The following is a 27,223-nucleotide window of genomic DNA, read 5'->3' as shown; positions in this document are numbered from 1 at the left end:
AAATGAGGAGATGATCAATCGAACGGGATCCAGCATCACGATTTCACGTTTTTTACTAATCTCAAGGTTGACAAATTTTGACACCAACAGAGATTAATGTTCTCCATGCTAGAAATTAAGAGTATTTAATTTTGGGATATTTAGCATTAGGGTCAAGGAAAAGTACCGATATTAGCATTTGGGTCAAGAGTTTGTCTGTTATAGGATCCGGGTCACAGACTAATGATGGGCCTAAAAGGTTACCCTAAAAGGTCTCCACCCGCAAGTATACGAGCGTCAAGTAATAATCCGATAAGACCGGGATCGATCCACGAAGATAGGAAGGTGATTCAGATATCGAGATAATCTAGCCCACCGGTCTAGGTGTCACCGACTAACTCAGACTAAAAATAGAAAGATGGTGATTTGGATTTTTAGATTGAGTTGAATAAAGAAACAAATAAAACTAACTAAACTAAAAGTGAGAGGTGAGAGTGAATCGGGAGAAGAGTCGAGCAAGAATCGAGTGAGAGGGATACTTCGATCCACAAAATCGATAGTGACTGGTACTAATAATCTATAAGCATGAAAAGTTAGTTAACTTCACCCACATTGTCAATCCTAAGCATAATATGTCAAACCAAGCATAATCGATCAAAAGTTACTAAGTATCAACTATCAAACTAATAACATACCATCAAGTGAGTCGACAATGATCAAAGTATGACACTAATAAGCATAATCCGTCAAACTAAGTATAACCGATCAAAAGTTACTAAGCATCGACTATCAAATTAAGTACGGACTATCAAACTATGTGTCAATAAGCAATTACGAACGAGGTTTCTAATTCATAAAATAAGACGAAGTCAACTAAAGTAACATTTAATCAAATCATAAGTAATTCATCACATATCAAATCATGTTTCACGGGTATCGGATTACAAAAGTTAGCTAGGCATGGCGATTCAAATAATAAATGGGAAGAAGATAAAGTAAGACAAAGTTAAGGTTGAAATCCCCCTTTTTCGATGATGGCGCGAGGCTAGGATCGTCGGAAAATATGAAGATGTATGTGATGCCGATATCCCCTTAGCAATGGTTTGATTTCCCCTTAACAGTGCAGATAAGGTGTCCCCTTAGTGCAAACCCGGGTTTCCCTTAGCAAACAGTACCTTCTTCCTTTCAAGAACAATCCACCATGAAAGCTCACCAAAGCTTTCTCTCTCTAAAAATTTGTAACCAAAAGCAAGGCCACACAAGGGAAATTATCAAAAGAGTATCTCAAGCATAAACCCTTAACTTCTCGGCCAAATTAATGGCCGGAAAAGCCTAGACAAATCCGGCAAGTCGAGGTGAAGTCCGACCAAAAAAATGTGAAATTCGGTCAAATCTACACTGTCCCGAGCAAGTAACAAGCGTCCCACGACCGTCCTGTGCTTCCGGAGCCTGGTATTGTCCTGTGCGCTTCCGGAGCCTGGTATTGTCCCGTGCCCTAGCTCCTATGTCAAAACCGAGTTGTTACAATGGTGTACTTTCTGTCCAGAACCTAGGTCTAGGGCATCCCGTGTCTATGCTCACTGTTGTCGCCTTGAAGCTATTGTTGTTCTTCACACACACGAGCAACTCCAATGGCAGCAAAACTTGACTGTCCCGTAAGCAGCTCCAATGGCAGCAAAACTTGACTGTCCCGTGCTCCCCTCTTGCTGTGCCGGCTCTAGCTTGGACGGCCTGAAGTGCTGTCCGGTCTACCTAGGCCGGCACACCCCCTCTTTTTTCAAACTATCTCTCTCTAACTCCAAGCTCTTGGCCCGAGCCAAACCCTAAAAATTCAATAATGGAGAAGATCATATCATTCAGACTTGTCCCCCTTTCTTTTGTTCACCACCACCAAGACTAAAAACCCTTTACTTGCTTTAGGCCCATTGACTAGGTCTTGGGGTGCTCGTAAAGTCTTCCCGGCCTTCTTCTTTAGATTTGGGCTTGGGTTTGGGCCGTGATAAAGAAACCAAAGTGGGTGCCCTCATCATTCTCTACCTCTTCTAACTTTTAGCAAAGACCGAAATACCCTCGACTTCTTTTTATCATAATTTTTTCGTCCGAACTCCGATTCGACTTACGTCTTCGCCGTTGGGTTCACCATAGACTCCACTTACCATCTAACCTCTGATTTTCACAAAATGACCAAAATACTCCTGGTTCTCTTTCCTTCTGGTCTCTTCCACATGAGATGAAAATGTGATAAATGCTCCGTTTTATTCCGAATTAAGCGTCAAACTCCAAATAAAGTGTCTACCAAGAAAAACACATAAATAATTAGAAATAAAACCCGAAACGAACTAACTCATCCAAGTAAGTGATACAAATGTGGCATTTTAACGCCACATCAACTAACCGTTGAACCAGTTGACTAGAGACGGTCGTTAACAACCGTTAGTTTATGACCCAAATGCTAATGTCGGTTCTTTTTCATTGACCCTAATACTAACTTTACCTTTTGATCATTGGAACATGGGCGTCTTAAGGGAAATTGATGAAAGATGTGTGGGTTCCAAGGGTGTACACATTTCGATGGAGAATCTGTCTGATTTGAGAACTTTACAGAGGTAGAGCAGAGCCTAATATTAAGATAGCTCTTCCACCATCTTTATTTAGCGTTGTGAAAGACACGAACCCTAACGACGAACCCGCCAATAGAGATCCATGGACATCGACGACCTACCGTTGGCAGAAAGACAAGTTGTGTTACCATATGTCACTCCAGCTGAGCATAGGCCCCTTGAATGTAACAAGAAAATAGTCGTAAAATCTCGTCGGAAGAGATTCCGAGAGAGCAACTGTATCAAACGCCCGGGAAGAAAATTAAGTCCATGTGATATTTGTGAAAAAGATTTTGGGAAGTATAGGGAGTTCCACGATAAAAAAGTCGAGTGTCGTGAGAACAAAGAGAAAGTGATGTAGAAAATTTGTAGGGGAAACAATGTAATATTTCTATACACTTTGTAGGGGTAAGAAATCACGAGTCAAGAAGTCAGATGGACCGGGTCGTTGACCGGAAATCAAACCTTCACTTGTTAATATTTTCGCAGACACCGATGACGTCTTTGGGTTTAACCTGTGACAAGAGACAAGAGCACACGTGACCGTAAGTCCCTTGGGACACTGGGATGATGCCGACCTAAGGGGGGCTCCGACGGTCAAGTCAGCAAACTTGCAAGAGAAGTAATAGATACGTAAATGATATCCCTGGAATGTTACCATTGGTTGGATAATGGTCGGAGCTTAGGCACGACTCGTAGAGTGGTCGGAGCTCGCTCTCTACGGATTGACTGACTTGTTTGAAGAGAGATTATGAGGTCTGCCTCGTGTATGAGACAACCCTAGAGAGATTTGCTTGTTCAGGGGTATGTACCGTAAATAAGTGAGAATCTTTAGAGTCATGGCCTTGTATGTGGACTATCACGTGGGTGATATGGAGAGTTTGAAGGGTCTGACCTCCAAGAGAGATAAAGTGAGCCAACCCTTATAGATAATCACGTGGGTGGTGTAAGAAGGTCCTGACCTCTTAAAGTAGGCGAACCCTTGAAGTAGGAAACCCCTTGGTAAAGTGGGTAGACCCTTGATAAAGTGGTTGTAGGAAAGAGAAAATAGACGGACCTTTGATAAAGTCCTGTACTTGTCTTTTCTCGGGAAAGTGTATGTTTATCTTCTCAAAGATCCTGTACTTGACAAGGTCCTGTACCTTGATGAATGCTTAATAAGGTCTTATATCCGAATGTAAGACTAGATGAGAGGATGAAAGCAGGACTATATGATGAAGCGGGACTCTATCAAAGAGCAAGACTCTATGAGAGAGAAAGTGAGTTGATGAGACTCTGTATGAGAGAGAAAGTAGTGGGGTTATATACTCTTTTTTCCGATGATCTATATCATCTTCTTCTCGGTCACTTTATAGTGTCTCGGTCGACTGTCATCTGGCGGTGAGCTGTCTCTTTAATGCGGTAACGCATTGAGTTGTTACCATAATACAAAGATCGTAACTCTCCTAATGGGTATATACGGGATATTGTTGTCTTGAATGACAGTAAGTTTTCCACAACGGATATACGGAGGGAGGTCTGCTGGTGGGGACAGACCTCTTTATCCAGGGTTGGATGTGCTTTCGTATCTTGACGCTGCTTCGGGGTGTCCGAAGATAAATCGGTCGGGCCCATTAGCTATTAATTCATAGGCTAGGTCACCGTGTGAGCCCATCAATCCTGGATTTATGGGGGCGCTCTTGGTGACGTATTTTGGCCCATACACACTTGTACAACAATTTTCGCGACGAAAAGACGCAACGATTTGAGGGTGTGCATTAAGTGCAGAATAAAACATATTCCCTTTACGATCGACATATTGAATTCGATGAACATTTTTTTTGAATAACATTGTAGTTTTGCTAAATTGATCAATATGATTTTATTTGTCAGGGTCAACGTAAACTACCCGCATTAGCATTTGGGTCACAAACTACTGTTGTTAACGACCTTCTCTAGACAACTGGGTCAACGGTGAGTCTGTGATTCAGATCCTATAACGGACAAACTCTTGACCCAAATGCTAATGTCGGTACTTTTCTTTGACCCTAACACTAAATATCCCTTTAATTTTCAAATTTAAAGTAAAATATAATTTGTACACACAAAGAAGAATGAAGAACACTAAAATTTGAATTTTATTACTTCACTTTACCTTAAAAAAAAATCTGCAAATACAGATCTATTTATAGACCAATACATTAAGGTTGCCAATACGCGGACAACCGTTTTTTCTATATGGACAACTATTTTCGGGCCCGGTACAAGTCAACTATGCTTGACTTTTCTCTTCGCCGGAGTTTAGAGAGAGAGAGATGTGAGACGAAATTTTAAAAAATTTTTTTTTTTTTTTTTAGAGAGAGAGAGAAAAAAATTGAAGGTCGCCGGCGACCTCTACCGGAGAAGGTGATGAGGTGGCGTAACAGATGATGTGGCGTGAGTTGGCAGAGAGAGAAAACATGATGGAGGAGAGAGAGTGACGGTGTTATAACGAAAGGGGGCCATATGGGTATTTCTTGTAAAGTAGGGGGCCAGGCGGGAAGCTGGTCACAAAGTAGGGGGCCATTAGGGAAATAACCCTTAAAACAATGACTAAAAAGGGGCACTATAACCAAATACATAAAAAAAAAAACCTGATTCCCTTTCTTCTTCTTTCACTTTCATGGCTACACAAACATCTCTCAAGAACTTATGTGAAAATGGTTTCCCTTCGTCATCTTTTAATCTCATAAACACTGTTAGGAGATCTGATTTTGTTCCCTTTAGATTCCTGTATGCGTAATCCATCATTACAAGTTCTTTCTTTCTTGCATGAATTACTTGGGCAAATAGATTTATCACACATTTCAATTTCATCCCATTTCAGAGGGGAAACTTCTTTGTGGCATTAATTTTGATATCATTAGTTTTGATATCATGTCATTTAATTATTGGTCTAGTATTTGTGGAATACTCTAATGAATTTGGTAAAGGGGGTTGAAAACAGAAAGCATGTTAGGATGATGAAAGGACATTCAAATCCGGATCAAAGGTCTGTGTACAAAACTAAAGGAAAAGGAAAAAATTTGTTCTAGGTTTCATGAACACGACCAGGTCTTGATATGATTAACAATTTCTCTTTCTAGTTTTGTTGGTGGTGAAGAAGAACAAGGCATTGTCTAGGGTTTATGGAAGAAGAAAAATGAAGGACTTAAAATAAAAAATTCTAATTTTTAGAGGACATGGGTGAATATTTTACAGGAATGTCCTCTTAAAAATAGTTGTCCATATAAAATATCAAATTTGTTCAGTTGTCCACATAAAATTGTTGTCCACCTAAAGTATTTGATTGTCCATATATTGGCCACCTACATTAACTCACTAACTATGCGTGTCTGCAAAAAATACCAACTATGAATACTACTAACATAATCTCCACTAACTTAGTTATTAACTCCACTAAAAAAAAGAATTTTCCACTAAATTGACCCACTAACTACCTTGGACGGTATAAGATCACACAATTAAAAAAAAAGGCCAATTGGTGGGCCACCAACAACTTCGACTTTAGACCTCCAGATGTACGAAGTTCTGGATGGATCTGTAGACAGACAAAAAGCAAGTTGAATCGTGAAGTATTGGGACACCGAGATGGTGTCTCCCACGAGGGCTCCGATGGTCAGATCAACAAACTAGAAAAAAAAACTAGTAAATGGAATACATACGGTATCACCGTGTTCGTCGTCGGACGGTTCCTCGACTCGTTGAGTGGTCGGAGCTTCGACTCTACCAGATAGTATGTTAGGATAGTCTCCTGTAGCAAGTCCATAGGTCGACTCGATTGAAGATTCTAACAAAGCTTTAAGGGTCTTGGACCTTGAAAGTAGAATATCGTCGTTTGGAATGATCAATTAGAAGATAATAAATGCGAGAGAGGATATTAGATCGGTAGAGTGGTTGAGAGGATATTTGGGTCATCAAGTTCTAGCTGACACTCGATGCCCGTTTTGAGTATGAGTCCCCTTCTATTTTTAAGCGATTGATAGACTCGTGGAGTCTACCAGATCAAAAATATTTTAGAGAACCTTAAGGGAGACTCATTCTATCCATCGATCTTTCACGTAGAGTAATTGACCGTGCGATTGCGCCGTCTCGATTTTAGACTCCTTATAATCTGAGATGAGGCATTTGAGGAGACGTGGGGTCTTCGAGTGACCTAGTTGAGGATACGTAGCGAGATAGTTTGAGTTGAGGTTGACTTAATAACCACAAACTCAGTTGAGGACGACCAAGGCGTGCTTGGAGTATTATCACTTTTGATGAGTAATCGTTCTTCTAGATGAACATTCACACGGACTTTAAAGCCATTAGACTTTTAGTGGATCATTCTATGTTGGAGAATGTCCAACTAATAAGCAAGTGGGTTAAGCCCAAGTGACACTTGTGCAAAGTAGGTTGGGTCCAGGTGGTGTTTACGCGGAGTGGGCCTAACACAAATTTTGGATTCTACAACTACTTAATTTATCCGCCTATTAGTTTGAGTTTACATAAATTTAACACTCACCCTCAAACTCAAATGGCAAAACGACCATCATGAACTTCAACTTGAAAAAAATATTGACTTTTAATAAAAATATCTGTCATTTTTCCTTCGACTTAAAAATTTCAGGTCAATATAATTTTTGTTCTTACCCTTTCACAATTATTTTGGTTTTCAATCATTCTACTTTTTTTTAAAGATCAATGTTTCTATTTGACCATTTGATTTGTACTTGATTTTGAAAATTAAAATTTCGATACAATCCCCACACCCCAAATATATGCAAACATATTTAACTGCACAAATCACAATGAACACGATGGTACAGAAAGGAAAAAACTGAAAGAAGAAATTAATATCTGAAATCCAAGTCTTCAAAAGCACGCATCCAATACACAACAACAACATATAGCTGCACAACTGCAACCCCACCAAACAAAAACAAACATTATTATTTAGTAAAACCCTAATAATTAAGTATTAATATAACATTACTCAAAATAAATCATCATTGAGATAAGTAAGAAATGAATTAAGCAAGTTTATTGTTTGGGTGTCGTTTGGCAACACACAAATAAGTAACTTTTTTACTTATTTAAGTAAATAAAATTAAAAAGTTAGTTTGTTAATGAAAAAAGTTTTGACTTTAGTTAAGTTAAAATTTGACTTTCATTTGAAGTTCAAAATTCTTGCTTTTGACTTCAAACTTAAGTTACTTATGTCCAACGCATTCACGAATATTACTTGACTATTTTTTTTCTTGTCTACTTCCGCTCCACCACATTACAAATTTGCACCACTACCACCATTGTCACACCTCAACCACCACCGTCACCGCACCTCCACCACATCCACCATCGTTGCCGCACTTCCACCACCACCACTGCCACCATATCTCCACCACAACCACTACACTTCCACCACCACACTTCCACCACCACCACACCATAACCACCCCACTACCTCAAACACCACCATTTTTACCTCCATCACCACACCATAACTACCACAAAACCTCAAACACCAACATCATACTTTCATGTCCACCGCCACACGTCAACTACCGACACCATACCTTCGCCACCACCACCATAATTCTATCTGCATTGCCACCACACCTCCTGTTAAGTTTGTGACCATCCAATTCAAAACCAATTAGCAATGAGTGGAGATGACCTAGACCTTATATTCTTAATTGTTGCTAGATACCCATTCTCCCGTGTGGGACTATTCGCACACGCCCCCTAGTGTGTGAGCATTCTTTGAGCCTAACACGTGTACTTCTTTGGACGACGTGGAGCACGTGTAGCTTTTAAGCCTATCACGTGCGGGCCTAGCTCTGATACCCCATGTTAAGTTTGTGGACATCCAATTCAAAACCAATTGGCAATGAGTGGAGAGGACCTTATATTCTTGGTTGTTAGATACATATTCTCTTGTGTGGGACTATTCGCACACGCCCCCTCGCGTGTGGGCATTCTTTGAGCCTAACACGTGTACTTCTTTGGGCGACGTGGAGCACGTGTAGCTTTTAAGCCTATCACGTGTGGGCCTAGCTCTGATACCCCATGTTAAGTTTGTGGCCATCTAACTCAAAACCAATTGGCAATGAGTGGAGAGGACCTTATATTCTTGGTTGCTAGATACCCATTCTCCCATGTGTGACTATTCGCACACGCCCCCTCACGTGTGGGCATTCTTTGAGCCTAACACGTGTACTTCTTTGGGCGACGTGGAGAACGTGTGGCTTTTAAGCCTATCACGTGTGGGCCTAGCTCTGATAGCAGTGTTGGGTGGTCTTGGGCCACTCTCACCTCAAAAGCTAGCTCAAGAGGTAAGGCTTCTCCCACACTTATTAACACACCCGTGCCCCTTCCACAACCAATGTGGGAGTAACCTAACAATATATATATTAGTTTACAAGAAAGAATATCTATAAAACTTACCTACCGTCAGGAGTCGAATTTGTGTGTTGGATGGTGAACTAAACTTTTGCAACAAAAAAACGAAACTACATTAAAGAGGCTAGGCTTCCAATATACATTAACCTAGGGCCTCTCAGATCTTTGAAGATGATGAAGATGTTGGAAGTTTTCTGAGTGAATGGTTTGTCCCTGAGACCTTTTGTTCATGTCTTGAAGGTTATATTGCCTCCTTTTCTTAGGATCCCTTTAAATCTGGGTTGGGCTTCCAAACTTTGTCTTTGCAACCGGTCATGGACTCATGGTAACAAATTCTCTAAAGTCCATGTGCACGCAAATGGGTAAAGGGTTTTGGGCTTTTGGGTTCATGTTTACTCTGGACTTCAAAGAACTTAGTTCTTATTTATGGGAGGCTAAATGGACTTGTATCTTATTCCGTATGGGCTGGCCTTTGGACTCAGGTGGACTTCAAATCATTAAAAAACAATTACACCCAAAGGCGCCTGATATTATAAGGCCGCAGCTTTGGGGAGTAAAAGAAAATCTCGGGGGAATAACGTTTTAGTCGATTAACATCTGACTTGGGCACATATTTTGTTTTTTAGTCTAAAAATTGATCATATCTATGATGTTAGATTTCTCTTAGTTTTTTTCTCTCTGTTAGTTTTTTTTTCTCTCTCTAGTTCTCTTATGGTTACCTACTGCTACTCTCTCTAAACCATGATCATATCTTTGATGTCGGATTTCTTCGGCTAACTTAGATGTGAAGTTTTGATTAAAAAGATTTAGGGATTTTTTTCTCTCTCTAGAAAGCTGGACAAAGTTATGAAGAAGAAAGTTAGGGATAAAGGATGATGGGATTTATAATGAAGTATAATTGTAAAAAAGAGAAGGTAACATTTAGTGAAAGAAAAGAAGAGAGGAGAGAAACGAGGTGGCAATGGTGGTTGTGGGAAATTGTGGTGGTGAAGGTGATAGAGAAGATGAAGATTAGGAGGTAATACTTGATCAAGTAAATTTTTGGATTAAAATAAAATATTACCGCGAGAATAAACAAAAAAACATGAGTTCCCTAGAGAATTTATTCCCCAGAAATTATTCTTTATACCCCAAAGCCGCGACCTATTATAAACAATCTTCACAACACAATACGAGTCGTTCATATATCTAAAGCATATTTGATTTTTTTGTTTTCCCAAATCACTCACGTTTCGCATCTACAATTCCATACAAATAATTTAAATACAGAAAATAACATACTTGGACTGTTGGTGGACTTGACTCTAAGTTAAGGTCTTTTGCTAACCAATTTAGAAGTTTTGTGGAGTCTGAGCAATTACTAACTATATTCCAAATTCTATAGGACCAAGTCTATTGACGTTTGGCCGGCTATTCAAGTAAAATATTTGTCTAAAGCCTTATTTTAGAGATGCCTATTGAAGTGGACTATCCAAATCTTTTGACGTTTGGTGGACTATTCAAGAGTGTTAAAGGCGTCTCCCCGATTTGCTATAGGAGCCTCACAAAGGGGTTTGACCTAGTCAATTTTCCGACAATTTTCCTATGATTTGCTACAGGGTTGACAAGTCCGAGGCCCAAAGCATGGCCTCGGATTGGGACATACTGAGAAAAGTCAGGTTGTCCAGTCCAAGGCCATGCTTTGGGCCTCGGACAGGTCAGTCCGACCCCCTCAAATACTCTCGATCTCTTTTCAAGCTTGGGGTCTCCCATCTCTCCTAAAGAAATCAACAAAACCTAGAGGCCTTTAGCTTGAACATTCAACCAAACCTAAACCATTTATCTATCTTCAAGCGCGGACTAGATTAATCTTTGTACTTAAGGTCAATTTTCGAGAATTCTAGCTTTGATTTGCTTAAGGTCCAACTTTTGAGAAAGGGCTTTTTAATTTCTTTTGTGATATTTAATTATAATATTTGTTGACAGATTAATGAGTTTTTGTTGATTTAATCTTCGATTGATTTGAAGATTGAAGATTGAAAAATTGAGAGAGAAAGAAGAACAAACGAACATGAAAACAAGAAGAAGGGGGTGCTCAGGAAGCCCCTATAGTAGTTTTGAGAGGCGCCCATACAGGAGGTGCCTATAGATGCAACCCAACAAGAAATGTCTAAAACATGTGAATTGCATGCCTCTATAAATACTCTTTGAGTCCTGCCTAAACCTTCATCCTTACTTCCATCATCAACCGTCTTGTCTTTAATACTAATAAGATAAGATGGCTTCTCCTAATGAACAAAACCAGGCCCCAGGTTCAATCCTCATCAACTCTCTCTTATATACTTCCATTCATTTGTTGTTGTTAACTTCATCTACTGAATTTCTTTCTTTTTAATATGAAGTTATTATCGTTTTTTGGAACATTGAAATATAGGATACCCACCAATGACCGAAGCATATGTTGCACCAGTGCCAGTGGAGAATCCGGAAAAAAAAGTTGAAGTGCGTTTTCAACAACCACTTCCTCCTGGTCTTGGAAAAACCATTGCAACAGGAGGTGATGACAAGGACGACAACAACAACGACAACAACAACGAAGATGACGACGAGTGCTCTGATGTTTTGTAAGTTGTAATTTTAATCTATTGCTTCATCATTTCTGGCGGGTTTTTAGAAAAAACGTTTCCTCTGTCAGTTGGGGAACAAAGTAACATAATTACATGCATGCTTTGAGCCCCATCGATGTTCGAGGTTCACAATTCATGCCATGCTAAAGTTTAATAATACATATCTATAACCCAAGTTGTAGCTTAACAGATGAGAGTGTAGTTAAAACGAAAATGATGGGAAGTCCAAAACATCCCCAAAAAGAAGAGAGCTTAGTATAAATGAATTATATAAATAGATAAGAAAACAATAATAACAAATTTACTGGTTTTGTCTTGTGATCTTGCAGAGAATGCATTTTCTGTTGTTTCTGCAACTAAGGTGATTCAGGATGAAGCTCTTGTAAGAATGTAATGAGATGGACTGTTTTAATCCTTGTCTATGATTGCAATCTTGTTCTATTTCACAATAAATAAAGTTTCTTTTGAAACACATGAACATGACGGTCAGGTGGTTGTATAGATCCTTGTTAGAATATATAGTTAGCCCCACATTGTTCAATTGCTTAAACTTTTCTCTTGTACTACTACTTATAAAGATCTTATGTAATAGCTATGAGGATCAATACAATCAATACAATTTCTCTTTTCTTACATGGTATAAGAGCTTCTAGGTTTCTTTCTTGGGTTAGTCAATAGAGTCTTCCGCTTGCCGGCGGCGGTAGTCCCATTAATGGCTACCGTCCGCCGGGCTTTTACCGGTTTTTAGTTCAAGTTTATTGTTTTTTTTTTTGCCTTTCCAATAAGAGTAGTTCTATTCTATTGTTGAGATCTAATCATTCTTCAATACTTTTCTCAATAGTATTTGAAGATGATGAAGATTAACAAGAAGATGAAAGATCCAAACAAGAGTGATTTGTTAAAGAAATCACATGATATACTCTTCAATGATCTCAAGCATTTCAAATGTCAAGTCCTCCACAACATCAAATCTATGTGTATCCATGGTCCATAAAGTTATATTTTGAGAGAACTTGGAAAGCTATTAAAGAGGGGGGAAATAATTCATGGATTTCTTGTTAGAATAGTTATATAGCCCATGTTTATCTTGAAACTATACTTATAGTTGTCCAAAATCTTGATTTCCAATATGATGCACATGAAGTATTTGATAGAATATACAAAAAAATCATGCTTATTCTCAAAGATGGTTTTCTTTTGATGTTTGAAAACATGTTTGTGGGTTCCTTTATATAAAAGAGTTAATTCTCTTACTTGATTTGCTCATACTTCTTATATCCAAGATGAGAACTATCAAATATTTGTTCCTTTAGTAATCTACTTGGTTCCATTAGTTTTTCACTACAAAAATGACGGATTTTAGCGACGGTTTTAAACCGTCGGGAATGCAATAAAACCGTCGCGAAAACTATTAGTAACGGATTTATATCCGTCGCAGAAACCTCCGTCGGCGATACTATTAGCGACAGTTCGGAGCGACGGTTAAAAATCCGCCGGCAATAGTGACTATTAGCGACGGTTTTTGCTTTACAAAAAACGTCGCCATTGCATATAGGCGACGCCATAAAACCGTCGGTGATAGATCTTGATTTAAAAAAAAAAAAAAAATATTTCAAAACAATAAATTGACCATTCGATTTGGAATTAATCGATCTAAAACATTTACAAAACATCTGTGAAAATGCTAAAATATCATTCAAGTATCGAGTTTGGAATCAACTAAACACTAAACAACTTCAAAATTTTGAAGACCGTAAACATCCTCCAACCTGAATCAGGGAAACAAAATCGAAAAAGACATTTTATGGCATCCTATAGATTGCTGCAACCGTAAATCCACTTTATCCTCTTTAATCGTCACCCCTTCCCAGCACATCTTTGTTAGTTTAGACATGGCTGCAATTAGGAACGAAAAGATCCCTTAAGAATTGGTAGACTTATCTTTTAATCAACACTATCAACAGACAAGATAACATCTTTAACTTTTTAGTTACTGAATGAAACAAATCAGAATTATAGAGTGAACACTAAAAATTACATTTAGAATAACAACATACCAGCATGAGTGCACACTGACAATTACATGATAATCTTATTCCCTTTTAGTAGTAGATAGTAGTAGTACAAAAAAAGAGGCTCAACCACAAACAAACGAATAAATGAGAAAGTGAATACGAAGAAGAAAAAGTAGTATTGCTAGGTTGTTACCTGGATGGTTCTATCGACGGAGATGGGGAGGGCTTCGACAAAGAGGAAGTCACCGAGTAAGGCTTGTTTGAGGTGGTTAATGGTCAATTAGATGCCAACAACTCTGCTAAAAATCGGAAGGCATGTGAGCACCCATACCCAGCAAATCAAAATCAAAAGCAATGATGAAAATTCATTCAGAAAGCAGGAGGGGAAATAAATAAGAGGCAGCTTTAATATATAGTACTTGACAACAGGTGAAAGTGACTTGTAGACGGCCAGTGACTTTGAGAGGTGAAACTTCATCAATCTCGAATCCGATAGTATGGAGGGCTGAGTCCAAATCTGTCGTCTTCTTCTTATTCATTTACGTCCTAGCAGATGAAGATAATGATGGAGATGGTCAGATCTCAGATGGAGAGTTGCGAACTTCTGTTACTTGTGCTTTACCACTTGTGGGTACTAGTAGGTCATATATATAAAAAGGGAGTCTATAGAGAGTTTATTTCTAGTTATACTAGTAATATTTGGAATTGCTTGTTGTCTTATGTCATACCTTCCACTATACTTAACTGCAAGAAAGAGTTGGAGTCTCTGAATTCCTCTTGGTAATTTTCATTCCATTGCTTTTCGTTGTCTGCAAAAGAACGGGAGCTTTGACGAATTTCTCCAAAAAATTATTTGAAAATCTTCCGAGTTATGAACGTTAAGATTCTTTGCTTTGATATGGTTATGCTCCTTGAAGTGAAAACGAACATAATTATTTAATACTAATCAATCAAATGCCAACTAATAATAGTTAAAAAAAAAATATTTGCAAAGCGGCGTGTGAGACCTGAATCACATTTTCTTTGATGAGTTCAAACAGCTGAAATTGAAAGATCCATACATCTTCTCGAAGATTATGAATAACGTTGATAAATTACTCTTATAATTTCTTAAACTTGTAGCTTCGATCTACAACTGCCTAATAAACTAGTTTCAAATGTTTAATTCGATATATATATTTATGTAAGATAAAAACTAAACATAGTAGATGTCAGTTTATTTACCATCAATAACTATTCGTGCAATATGATTAGGATAAGGAAAACAAGAACAAACTTCCACCAATATTCTTGACTGAAGGCTATTATTGTTTAAGAAAGACGAGCAATATCACATATATAAAGCAAAGTTGCATATTGAGCTAGTTCTTAACAAAATCAAACACATGAGCAGATAAGGTTTCACACGGCAAGTAGGAGACTAGGAGGTAACCTTAAGGGTAAGCACCTTAAGATTTTAATTACTGGACTAAACAAGGTGGGTCCAGCAAGAGCAACACCTGCAAAACACTTTAATAGCAGATAGAATACCATTTACTCCTTCCACGTACAAATTAGATCAAACAAATCATTAAGATAAAGTAGGTAATATGCATTTAGCGTCGAAACACAAGAAGAATACTAAGAGGTGACAATCAAATTTTCATACCTCAACCATACTCCCAATTCCATTCAGATTAAAACAATGTGATATTCCACCATTGGCCGACTAACCCTCCAAAACCCCAAGCAGGAAAACGTTCATCATAATCATAGAACTGTATGACCTCCCCGACCTCAAATATTGCCTGTCACCAAGTCAAATTTCATGTATTTATTTAGGAAGTTGTATTTAGAGGATAACACTCAGAAAATAAAGAAATCAAGAAGTAAATGAAGCAAGAAGCTACTTGTTGGTAGGCATTGAGTCGACCTGAATGATCAATATAATGCAAGGAATTGGGAGAACGAGGATAGCCATTTGAAGCTGGCCACCAAGCAAAACAGGAAAGTTTTAGGTATACAATGCAAGTTGAACCAAGCAATCTACTAATTGAGAAGTGTTAGCTATATAAGTTTCAATTGAAGAAAAAAACCCTAACTTGAGAAAATCAGGTTAATTTCAGTTTTCCAATGGGAAAAATGTAGCTGATATTCGAATTTCATATACCATTCTCAAATGATTATAACCAGGAAACTATTCTTACTACTAAAACCCTAGACTCTAGAAAATCCCTAATATGTACAAATAGAAATGTACTCAGGAAACTAAACTATTCTCTTATCATTCATTTGATAGTAATAAACAACTTGGAAAATTCAAACTCAGATTCTATCTAATATGATTCATTTGATACAAAGAAGATTTCTATTAGATCTTTTGATACTCAACTTAAAACAAGACATATCAATTTCTGTTAGATCTAAATGGTTGTGTATAAATTTAAACTCAGATTCTAGCTAACACAGTCGCATTAGATACAAAGAGGAATGAAGAATCTAGAGTGAGAAACAACAAACCTCCTCGGTAGCTTTTCTAGGGTTTACACTTCTCGATATCTCTGGATTTCCCTCTCTCTCCCTCTACGAGTTTATCTCTTTCTCGTTATCTCTGGATTTTTCTCTCTCTTCTCGAACTAGGTAGACGAAAAACTAGGGCAAACTACAACGGACGGGTGAAGAAGTCGAACTAGGCAGACGAGAGTCTTTAGATGCTGAAGAAGTGCCCCCAGTAATAGCAACTTCTGCCGACGGTTTTCAGGAAACCGTCACTAAAAACCGTCGCCAAAAGTCCCCATTTTTGTAGTGTTTTTCTCTTTAAGATCAAACGAAGAGGAGATAAGAGAAAGAGCATAAATGAAGAATTGAAGTAGGAAAGATCAAGAATGGTGATTGCTAGTGGTTGAAAAAGGATAAAATCATAAGATTAAGGGTTTGCATTTTATATGTCATAATAATCATGTGTAAGAGCTATTGAAAGCAAGGAGTATATCTCCACCCACAACCGGACAATGGGTTATAATTGTCCGCTTTCTCTTTAAATAGATAACACAATTCTCTTTAAATAGAGAAATACCTGGCAATGGAGCCAACCTGGCAATGGAGCCAACAACAACAACAACAAACAAGAGAGCAACCAAGATAGCAACCAAGATAGCAAACAAGATAGCAACCAAGATAGCAAACAAGATAGCAACCAAGATAGCAAACAAGATAGCATGATAGAAAGTCCAAAATCTACAATTTGTTAACAAACTCATGAATTTTTCACTAGCAAAAGTCATTCGTTTGAGGGGGAATGTTAGAATATATAGTTAGTCCCACATTGTTCAATTGCTTAAACTTTTCTCTTCTACTACTTATGAAGATCTTATGTAATAGCTATGAGGATCAATACAATCAATACAATTTCTCTTTTCTTACAATCCTTTTAAAATACCATGACGAGAGGCATCTTGTGAATTTGTAGAGTCACGACTAACTATATAAATACACAATTTGATTTCTCTTTTAGACTAATTTTTTTAGACTGCTTTTCATCTAAGTGTTAGAAGACAAAAATTGAGTCGTCTAAAGTCGTGTATGAGAACATAGTAACTTGAAAGTTCGTCGAAGCGTATACAATTGTAGTGCTTCTTTCTATACGACGCGATCGTTGTCTCTTAGGAGACAAATTTTCATAGAACCGTTAGCACCATTAATTGTCTTAATGAAAGAGGGACTACTCGCCTCGATCAAATAAGATCAGTTTTTGTTTTCGTATTTATATAATTTTCTTTAATGTGATATTGCTTAATCGTCAAGAACCGAACCGCAACCTGAATCCAACCGTGAGATTGAGTCTTACATGTTTTCATCACACCCCCATTCTTTTTCAAAGAACTCAATTTTTTCAATACCATTTTTTTTTCCAAAAATCATTTTTGACACATTTTTTCAAAAATCTGTATGTTTTCTCTCTCCTGTTTTCTCTCTCCTACTTTCTCTCTCTTCTTCTTCCTCTCTCTCTCTCTCTCTTCCCCTCTCTTCTCACTCTCTCTCTCTCTCTTCCCCTCTCTTCTCACTCTCTCTCTCTCTAAAATGACCGGCGAAGGGTCCGGCCATTTTAGACAGAGAGAGTGAGAAGAGAGAGAGAAAGATGAAGAAGAGAAAGAGAGAGGAAGAAGAAGAGAGAGAAAGCAGGGGAGAGAAAACGGGAGAGAGAGAGAGAGAGAGGAAGAAGAAAAGAAAAAAAAAATTAAGTTTGAAGGTCGCCGGCCGGAAATTTGGCGGCCGGCGACCCCTGCCGGAGAAGATGATGATGTGGCGTGTTAGGTGACTTGGGAGAGAGATGAAATGAGATGGAGAAGTGAGAGTAACGGACAGTTAAAGATAACGGAAAAAGGGGGCCATATAGAAATATTTGCTAAAGTATGGGACTAGGCAGGAAGCTGGTCACAAAGTTGGGGGTCATTTGAGAAATAACCCTATATTTAATAGTTAACCAAAATAACATAAGACGAGTTGGTTGCGTTTGTATTTTTCACAACAATACATTGCTCCTCCTTTCGTTTTCCCTAGTTTATATGCGTTTTTTAACTGGCTTAATTGAGTGCTTTCACTGGAATTTTGTAATCAACCCAAATTTCCAAGTGTCGTGCCTTTCTTATTTTACAGGGGTAGGTGGGGGCATTGTTCCTAGTGAATGATGGTGGGTAACCCTGGAAGCGTTAAATTCCGACCTAAAAAAATTGTATATGCCCTTTGAAAGTTTCAGCTTCTTTTTTCATCTATTTCATAAGGTGTTGTATATGTTGTTAGACTGCAGCTGTCGATTCTCTCTTCAGTGGAATCAAGGACTCGTTATGGTAGCTTGGTATTCATCTCTCATTTCCATGTTTGGATGTTCTGACTGGTATTCTAACGTCCTAGTCCTGGTGTGTCTGAAGACGTTTTCATCAGCTGTTAAGGTTACAAAACGGGTTTTGTTTTATGGTGTGTTTGGTTGCAGGATTCCTAAGTAGGATTCCTATCAAAAGTGGGATTTGGTAGGAATCATGAATCCTTGGTGTGTTTGGCTACCAAGAATCCTAGGACTCTTGAATCCTAAGGATTCCTAATTCCAAAATTTGTATTGGACCAAAATCCCACCCTACCCCCTAGGATTTGCTAGGATTTTGGATTAATGAACCTAAATTTCAAACTTAAAATCAACAAAAAAATATTTCCTTCTACAAAATCATTATTATTTTTTCAAAATCATTATTTTTTTTCAAAAATCATATTTTTCCTAAAGACGTTTAAAAATAGTCAAATAATAATAAATCATAGGATTCTTAGTTGCCAAACAAGCCAAAAAATATTACTTGGATTCATGAATCCGTGGAATCATGAATCCCAAGGACTCATGAATCCGCGGATTCATGATTCCGCCATCCAAACACACCATAAATTTAATTTATATAGTGGTAAACTCCTTAATTGTAACCTCTCTATCCACTTTATAAACCTTGTTTATATCAATAAAGTTTACAATTTATTTAAATATTGAAAATAATGTAGTTGGACTAGTGGTGGTTGATTTCTTAACACTTATAAGTGCTACCACTTACTAAGACTTAGTAAGTGATATCAATTGTAAGTACTATGTCGTTTGTTTTCCATCACTTCTAAGTGTTTGATTTGTATTTTTATATTAATTCTAAATGCTAGAAAAATGAGAAATTGTTTATTTTGACCTTAGAGTGTTTAGATATTATCACTCATATTAATTCATTAAACTCATGAACTTAGGTAAAAAAAATTAAGATTTATGAACACTTTGTGTTGAAAACACTAACCTCAAACAATTAAGAATTATGAACCACATTTCATCATAGAATTTGGGTGGTTCCGTATTTATTGAGGGAGAAGATGTAAAAAAAAAATTGGGAGGAAAACTTAGGTGAAAGATGAGTGAAGAAGAGAAAGAGTCATTGCTAAAGTCATAAAAAAGTTTGTTATTTATCAATTACAAAAAGAGTCATCGCTAAACTCACAAACAAGTTTTTTATTTATCAATTACTATTTAAGATTTCCTTTTTTTTGTTATAATTATATTGGCCATTATTATATTAAAAGGAGGATAAAAATGTCCTTTTTAGCACTTACATACTAAGAGGGTGTTTGATTTTTTAGCACCTATAAGTGCTACCACTTACTAAGTGATAATCACTTAGTAAGTGAAATCACTTGTAAGCGATATGGCGTTTGTTTTCTATCACTTCTAAGTGTTTATTTTTTGTTTTTATATTAATTTTAAATGTCATAAAAATGAGAAATTGTCTATTTTGACCTTAAAGTATTTACATATTAACATTTCATACTAATTCATTATACTGGCGAGTTTGGATACAAGAGAATTACGATTTATGAATACTTTATGTTGAAAATATTAACCTCAAGTAACTAAAAATTATGAAGGAGAAAGAACTTACGTTGCATCATAGAGTTTGGGTGGTTTCGTGATTAATAAAGGAAGAGATGTGAAAAAAATTTAAGAGAAAAGCTTAGGTGAAGGATGAGTGAAGAAGAAAAAAGGATCATTGATAAAGTCATAAAAGGATTTTTTACTTATCAATTGTTTAAGATTTTCTATTAGTTATAGTTATATTGGTAATTATTATATTCGGTAGGGATAGAAATGTCTTTTTTAGCACTTACAAAGTAAGTGCAAAAAAATAAGCTCCAAGTTAGAGCTTACTTTTTTGCACTTACTTTGACCTCACTTACAAGTGATATTCACTTATTAAGTGAAAAAACAAACGGCCTAAATTGCCGGCCCGCACTTATTAAGTGAAAATCACTTAATAAGTGCAAAAATCAAACACCCTCTAAGTGCAAAAAAAATAAGCTCCAAATTTTTTTTTTTATGAAATTTTCAAGTTAGAGCTTACTTTTTTGGACTTACTTGCCATCACTTATTAAGTGATGGCAAAGTAAGTGATAACAAGAAGTGATTTTCACTTATTAAGTGAGAAAACAAACGATCTAAAATTGTCGGCCCACACTTATTAAGTGAAAATCACTTAATAAATGCAAAAATCAGTCAAGGTCTTAATTGCTAACTAGAAGTTTTGTGGAGTCCAAGCAAGTAGTAACCATCTTTTCTTTAGGACCAAGTCTTTTGAAACTGTGGACCGCTCACTATTCAAGTAAAATACCTACCGAAAGCATTATTTTAGAGATGTCTATTCAAGTGGACTGTTCAAGTATTTTGAACTTTCAACAACAAAAAAAAGTCGTTTGAACTTAGCAGGACTATTCAAAGTCTTTTGATGTTTGGCAGACTATTCAACTAAAACAACAGCAAGTGAGGGTCTAAAGGCGCCTCCCAGATTGCTACGTAGGCTTCACAAAAGGGTTCGATTGCACTCACTTTTCCGGCAAGCATTAGAAAATGATTCTCTCAGAAGAGAACCCAAAGAAATTTCAGCCTTTCCGACACACTTCTACCAATTGAGCTAACTAGCCAATTTGTTAGTTTTGGTAAAATCTTTTATAAATAAAGCCCTTCAATTATTTCCTTTTAGCCTTGTTGTGAGGCCCTTTGGCCCTAGGACTCCGCAACGAAACTTTGATCGCCTGCACCCCAGAATCGTCCCCGAGTGTTTGAATATCAAATTGAAAATGATGTACTAATATCTTTTTTAAGTTACGTTGATGTAGATTATTTTAGAAGCGTTCATGTAATTGAACCCACTATTAAAACTATGATAAACTGACTAAATAAACTGATAAAATAACGATAAAAACGATAAACTTGATTGATGAATATTCGATTGATAATAATAAAAGACGACATAGACTCTCTTATATAGAGTTTTAGTTAAACCTAAATAAACACAAAATAGGATATACGACAATCACTAAACTCTAGTTTCCTTGATTGCTACTAATCCTAATCTTGAAAATTCCTAAACAAATAAAATACCTAAATTTGGAAATACCTAATTCCTAAATCTAGGTGACTTGACTGTGAGACCCGACTTTGCCGTGGCCTAGAAGCCCGTGCGGCTAAGTATGGTCTCCATCATACTCTCCGTCCGAGAACGAACTTTCCCTCAAGTGAGACTCAACAATGCGATCTTTAATTTTTACTTTGCACGAAATTTGCCGAAAATCCGAAGACAAATATGGACTAAATCACCAACTTGAACCCGAACCCCATAATGACAAGATACTTGCAAAATCAATGGTAGGAAATAAACGTCCAACAAATATCTACATTTCCGGTCATCTAGTAAGTCGATGAACAAGATTATAGACACCAAATTCTTTTCTACTGAAAAATCTACTATGAATTTGGTAATCCAATCTATCACGTTTCAAACCTCCTTTCCGTTAATACCAACTTTAATTATCATATCGAGGTTACAACCACCAAGTGAAGAATTAAATTGAAGAGAATGAGCAAAAGAAAATGATTCACCTGTATCCCAAATAAAAACATTAAATTTTTTTGGCTATTTCATCAATCGGAGCATTGGTCTGAGTAATCCCTTTTAATTTTTGAAGGGATACAAGTAAAATGTCTATTATTTCATCGAGTGTATTATTAGTCAGATTTTCGCAAGAAGAGTCACTAAAGGTTGCGAACAATTGGAAATTATCGCGAAGATTAAAAATCAAAATTCTTGGTTTCCAAACAAAGTCCAGCGAAAACCTTTTATCTTTGTCGAGTGAAGAAGAATAATAAAGTTGTTCAATCATCTTATCCTTTGAGTGATTAGAAAAACCAGCCTGCGACTCAACCTTCATGTGAGATGATCTTTCAAAACAATTCCCATAAATATACTCAGGCATACCACAACTTCCTTTATGAAATAACATAATATGGTCGTGCCACTCCCAAACACGATAATCAGACCACTTTCTTGATGAAATCCAACACAAATGTAATGTTCACCATAGTAACAGCTTGACCTGAATTAGGTTTTAGGGATTCAGTATTACCAGTGAATACTAGACTAATAATGTCTTTCTGTAACTTCGATTCTTCTTTAGTTAATTGGATTTTTTTTAGAATTATTATCATTTGCATCTTCATCGTTGATTGAATTTGTATCTAGAAGAAAATCTTGTAAACTGTGTGAAAAAAACGACACAAATTGATGTGGAAGAATTTAATGATTTGAAACGAGAATTTCTTCTCCCGGAATTGCATATGAATCAAATAATTGATCCAGACATGTTGTTTCATATCACGACTAGGTTTTAGAATTGATGAAGGAAAATTGCTCCCTTCTTCTTCCTCCGTTATTGAAAGAAAATCTTTCTTTGTAGCAAGATTATTTCTTCAATATTACTCATGGGGTTGGAAGGAATTTTAGATAACAATTTTCTTGGTCCAATTTTTTATTCTACACTAGACAAAAATTCATCCAAAGGAAGAAAAACATATCTGAAAATATTTTTCAATTGAGCCCAATCATCTATGAATTCTTTTCTTTGGTCAACGAGTCTCTACTGCATTTCGTTAAAATATTTCATACTCCCGTAGACAAGTGTTGTTCAATGAGAAAAACCTTATCTTCGGTATGAACATCTTGATTTCTGAAAAAAATCCTCTATGTGTTGAATCCAGAAATCTACGTGACATTGATTGTCTTAGAGTGGAACTTTAGAAACTCTATTAATTTTTGCTCCATCTTCTCGATCAACATAAAATTTATGTGCATTTCGAATAGGATCCCAACATAAACGTGGAAAATTTTTCTAACATTCAAGAAGAGACATTAAAAAAAATTCATCTATTCCAGATTCTTCAAGCTCTGAATACCAGTTGATGTAGATTGTTGCGGAAGCGTTGAAGTAATGGAATCCACCATTAAAACTATGATAAACTAACTAAATAAACTCATAAAATAACGATAAAAAACGATAAACTTGATTAATAATAAACTTGATTGATGAATATTCGATTGATAATAATAAAAGATGACATAGACTCTTTTAAATAAAGTTTTAGACAAACCTAGATAAACACGGAATAGGAAATCCAACAATCACTAAACTCTAGTTTCCTTGATTGCTACTAATCCTAAACTTGAAAACTCCTAAACTTGAAAACTCCTAAACAAATAAAATATCTAAACTTGGAAATACCTAATTCCTAAATCTAGGTGACTTCACTGTGAGACCCGAATTTCCCATGGCCGAGAAGTCCATGCGGCCAAGAATGGTCTCCATCAGATGTAGTAATTGATCTCCATTTCCGCAACAAACTTTTATTAATTATAAGAGTTAATTCCTATTTGGCCCCCTACTTTGTGACCAGCTTCCTTTATGGCCCCCTATCTTTTATAAATTCAAATTTGGCCTCCTATTTTCATGTAAATGTCACAAAGTAGGGGGTCAAACAGGAATTAACTCTAATTATAATCACTAAGAGAAGGGTCCACCAAACTCATGTGGGTGTATATATATATACGTGTGTCGACCATTGACTTTCATCATAAACTACTTTCTTTCCTTAGAACTTGATCTATTCACAAAAATAAAACTTCTTTGTCTCTTTTCTTCCGTGATTCGTCCAAGTTGGGATGGCTCACTCTGACCAAAACCAGCATTCTCTAGGTCTTTAGTTATATATCCCCCTTACTCTTTTAAATAATTTGAGGTTGCTAACTTGATTTTGTTATGCATTCTATTTTATTCATGAACTGATAATGCTTTGGGTTATTATTTTGTTTGAATGTTAATAACTAGGTGCAAATGCTCCTCAGTCATATGCTGTGGCCGCACCCACAATAGAATACCCACGACCCGGAGCATTTGTTGCACCACCACCTGTTGGGTACCCCGGAAGAGAAGCGAATCCTGATGATCAACCATCACCTCCTGAACAGACCACAAATAGAGGTGATGACGATGGCATCTGTGGCACGATGTAAGTTACACCTTTTCTTTTTATATTGTTTTAGTATATTGTATGTATGATCATGTAGTAATAGTTAAATAAAGATATCTCTAATTATCTAACTCACTATTTTTAAATTTTAAATCAATAAAAATTAAGTCTTCGTATATATCCAAAATAACTAATTAATTTTAGGAAATTAATCATGTTAATTACATGAATAAGCAAAACTACTTTTAAGAATTGCACTTGAGAAATACAAAAATACCACCTAAAAGGGAGAATTTCAATTGAGACTTGACTCTTACAACAAAGAACAAATAATTATATATTTTAATCGATCAATGATTATTTGCTTGGTTTGTTGCAGATTGAAATGTATATTTTGTCATTACTTGTGGGAATGTATATGTTCTTCTTGCAGCTGAAGATCAAAATTGGACTACTGGAATAATTCAATAGTTTTCAATCGTTTATGTTTAAGCCCTGTGTGTTTCCTTTCTACAAAAAATGTGTGTTTCATTTCTCCTATCGTTCTTTCTCTCTGTTTGAACTTTGAATAACGTGGATCGTTCAAATCCGGTATATTATTGTAATTTGATTACATTTGGCAATAAATGCATACCTCTAAATGTTAGTAATTCAAGAATATTACTTATTGATGTGGACCAAATATATTATGAAAGATTTTGCCATTAACAAAGGTTATTTTATACTTCGGTCACAGATATGTTCCTGGTTCTGTGAAAGGGACACACTTTAAGTGGACTCTTGATTTGACTTAGGATTGGATAAGCATGTAGCATGTTATAAGAATTCTTTCTTAGTGGTAAAATAAAAGTACTTTATAATAAAAATTATTTGGGTTATTTCTCAAATGGCCCCCAACTTTGTGACTAGCTTCCTGCCTAGCCCCCTATATTAGCAAAAATACTCATATGGCCTCCTTTTTCAGTTACCGTTAACTTTTCGTTAACTAGTCATCATCTTCTCTCCTCCATCTCATCATCTCTCTCTGCCACCTCACATACTCGCCACTTCATCGTCTTCTCAGGCGAGAGTTGTCGGGCGGCCAATTTTCCGGTCGGCGACTTCAAACATTAAAAAAAAAATCTCTCTTCTTCTCCCTCTCTCTAACACTCCGGCGAAGGGAAACCTTCGCCAGAGGTCTGGTCTGTCCACGAACAGACCAGATCTGTTCGTGGAGAGACCAGATCCGGTTTGTCCATGAACAGACTGGATCTGGTCTATTCGTGGACAGACCAGACTTCCGGCGAAGGTTTCCCTTCACCAGAGTGTTAGGAGGGAGAGAGAGGAAGAGGGAAAAAAAAATTATGTTTGAAGTCGCCGGCCGAAAAATTGGTTGGCCGACGACTCTCGCCTGAGAAGACGATGAAGTGGCGAGTAGGTGAGGTGGCAGAGAGAGATGATGAGATGGAGGAGAGAAGATGATGACTAGTTAACGGTAACTGAAAAAAGGAGTCATATGGGTATTTTTGCTAATCTAGAAGGCTAGGCAAGAAGCTGGTCACAAAGTTGGGGGTCATTTGAGAAATAACTCAAATTATTGCACTCTTTAAAATGATACAATAAAAATGTTTTTCTATCCTCATAAACTATAGTTAGGCATTTGGTAAAAATTAATCAGCTTAAGGTATTTTTATCCAAATATTATACACTAATATTTTAGTTTACAAGAAGGAATATCTATCAAATTTATCTATCGTCAAGAGTCGAATTCGTGTGTCGAACGGTGACTAAATTTTTGCAACAAAAAAAAACTAAATTAAATGAGGTTTGGCTTGGGATATACATTAACGGATCTTTGAAGATGTTGAACATGTTTGAAGTTTCGGAGTGAATGGTTTGTCCGAGAGACCTTTTGGTCATGTCTTTGAAGTTTATGTTGCCCTCTTGCTCTTAGAGCATCTCCAGTGCAAGACTCAAGAAAAACATTAAAAATCTTATGTGTCAAGTGTGAAAAATGGGTTTCTAAAATGGTCTCTTTCCTGTTTGACTATTTAAAGATACTCTATTAGAAAGCCTTTTCCAATGCAACACTCAAGAGAAACTCTAAGAACCTATATTTTGGTGTAAGCGGACGGACGCGGACTAGGTCCTTGCCTGTTGATCCGTAGGGTCCGTGACTGTCCGATGTCCGAGTCGATTTGTACCCGCCTGACCGAAAGAGCTTAAGCGGACGGACGCGGACTAGGTCCTTACCCATTGATCCGACCGAGTCCTCCCGCTTATATAGTCCGCTTGATTGAACCCGTCCGTTTATCCTACCCGTTATACCCGCCCGCTTATATGATTGATTTTAAGCCTTAGATTTGTAGGATTAGCTACAACCATTGCATTTCAAGAGTAAAAATATATAACTCTATAAATCACTTTTCTTTATCTTGTCTTCACCTCTCTACTTCTCTAGTCACTCTATGCTCCAAAATCTCAATATCTCATTAATAACCGTAGAATCCACAATATACCGGTAGGAGTCTACGAGAAGAAGAATACAACCGATCGTAATTCATGAGAAAGCTCAATGATTATCTTTTAATTTTGTATTCATTTACTTTTTTGGAATTCTAAAGTGGGAGTTTAGAAAGTTGTATTTAGCTACTAAACAGTTTTAATTTCGAATATAAATTTCTTTATTGGTTCATTAGTGACCGGTGCCCGACTGACCGATATCTGGTTTGCCCGACTATTAAAACAGTCATGGACGAGCACTTTGTTGGAGAAAAATCTGAAATGTCCGCCCAT

General features: G+C 36.8%; 1 long non-coding RNA gene across 1 annotated transcript; it reads right to left on the bottom strand.

Annotated features, from left to right (window-relative positions):
• Nucleotides 1-13,194: 13,194 nt before the first annotated feature.
• On the bottom strand, nucleotides 13,195-15,386 carry LOC147570352 (uncharacterized). Its single transcript, XR_015231413.1, has 5 exons — nucleotides 15,248-15,386; nucleotides 14,328-14,408; nucleotides 14,019-14,145; nucleotides 13,793-13,898; nucleotides 13,195-13,480 (listed from the first exon to the last, which is right to left on the bottom strand). It is a non-coding gene; the product is annotated as an uncharacterized LOC147570352 (long non-coding RNA).
• Nucleotides 15,387-27,223: the final 11,837 nt, after the last annotated feature.

Source organism: Eschscholzia californica, unplaced genomic scaffold (assembly GCF_041429995.1).
Source record: "Eschscholzia californica isolate CP2 unplaced genomic scaffold, dmEscCali1.0.p SCAF_1, whole genome shotgun sequence".
Taxonomy (NCBI): Eukaryota; Viridiplantae; Streptophyta; class Magnoliopsida; order Ranunculales; family Papaveraceae; genus Eschscholzia; species Eschscholzia californica.
This window is presented reverse-complemented; position numbering and strand designations above follow the sequence as displayed.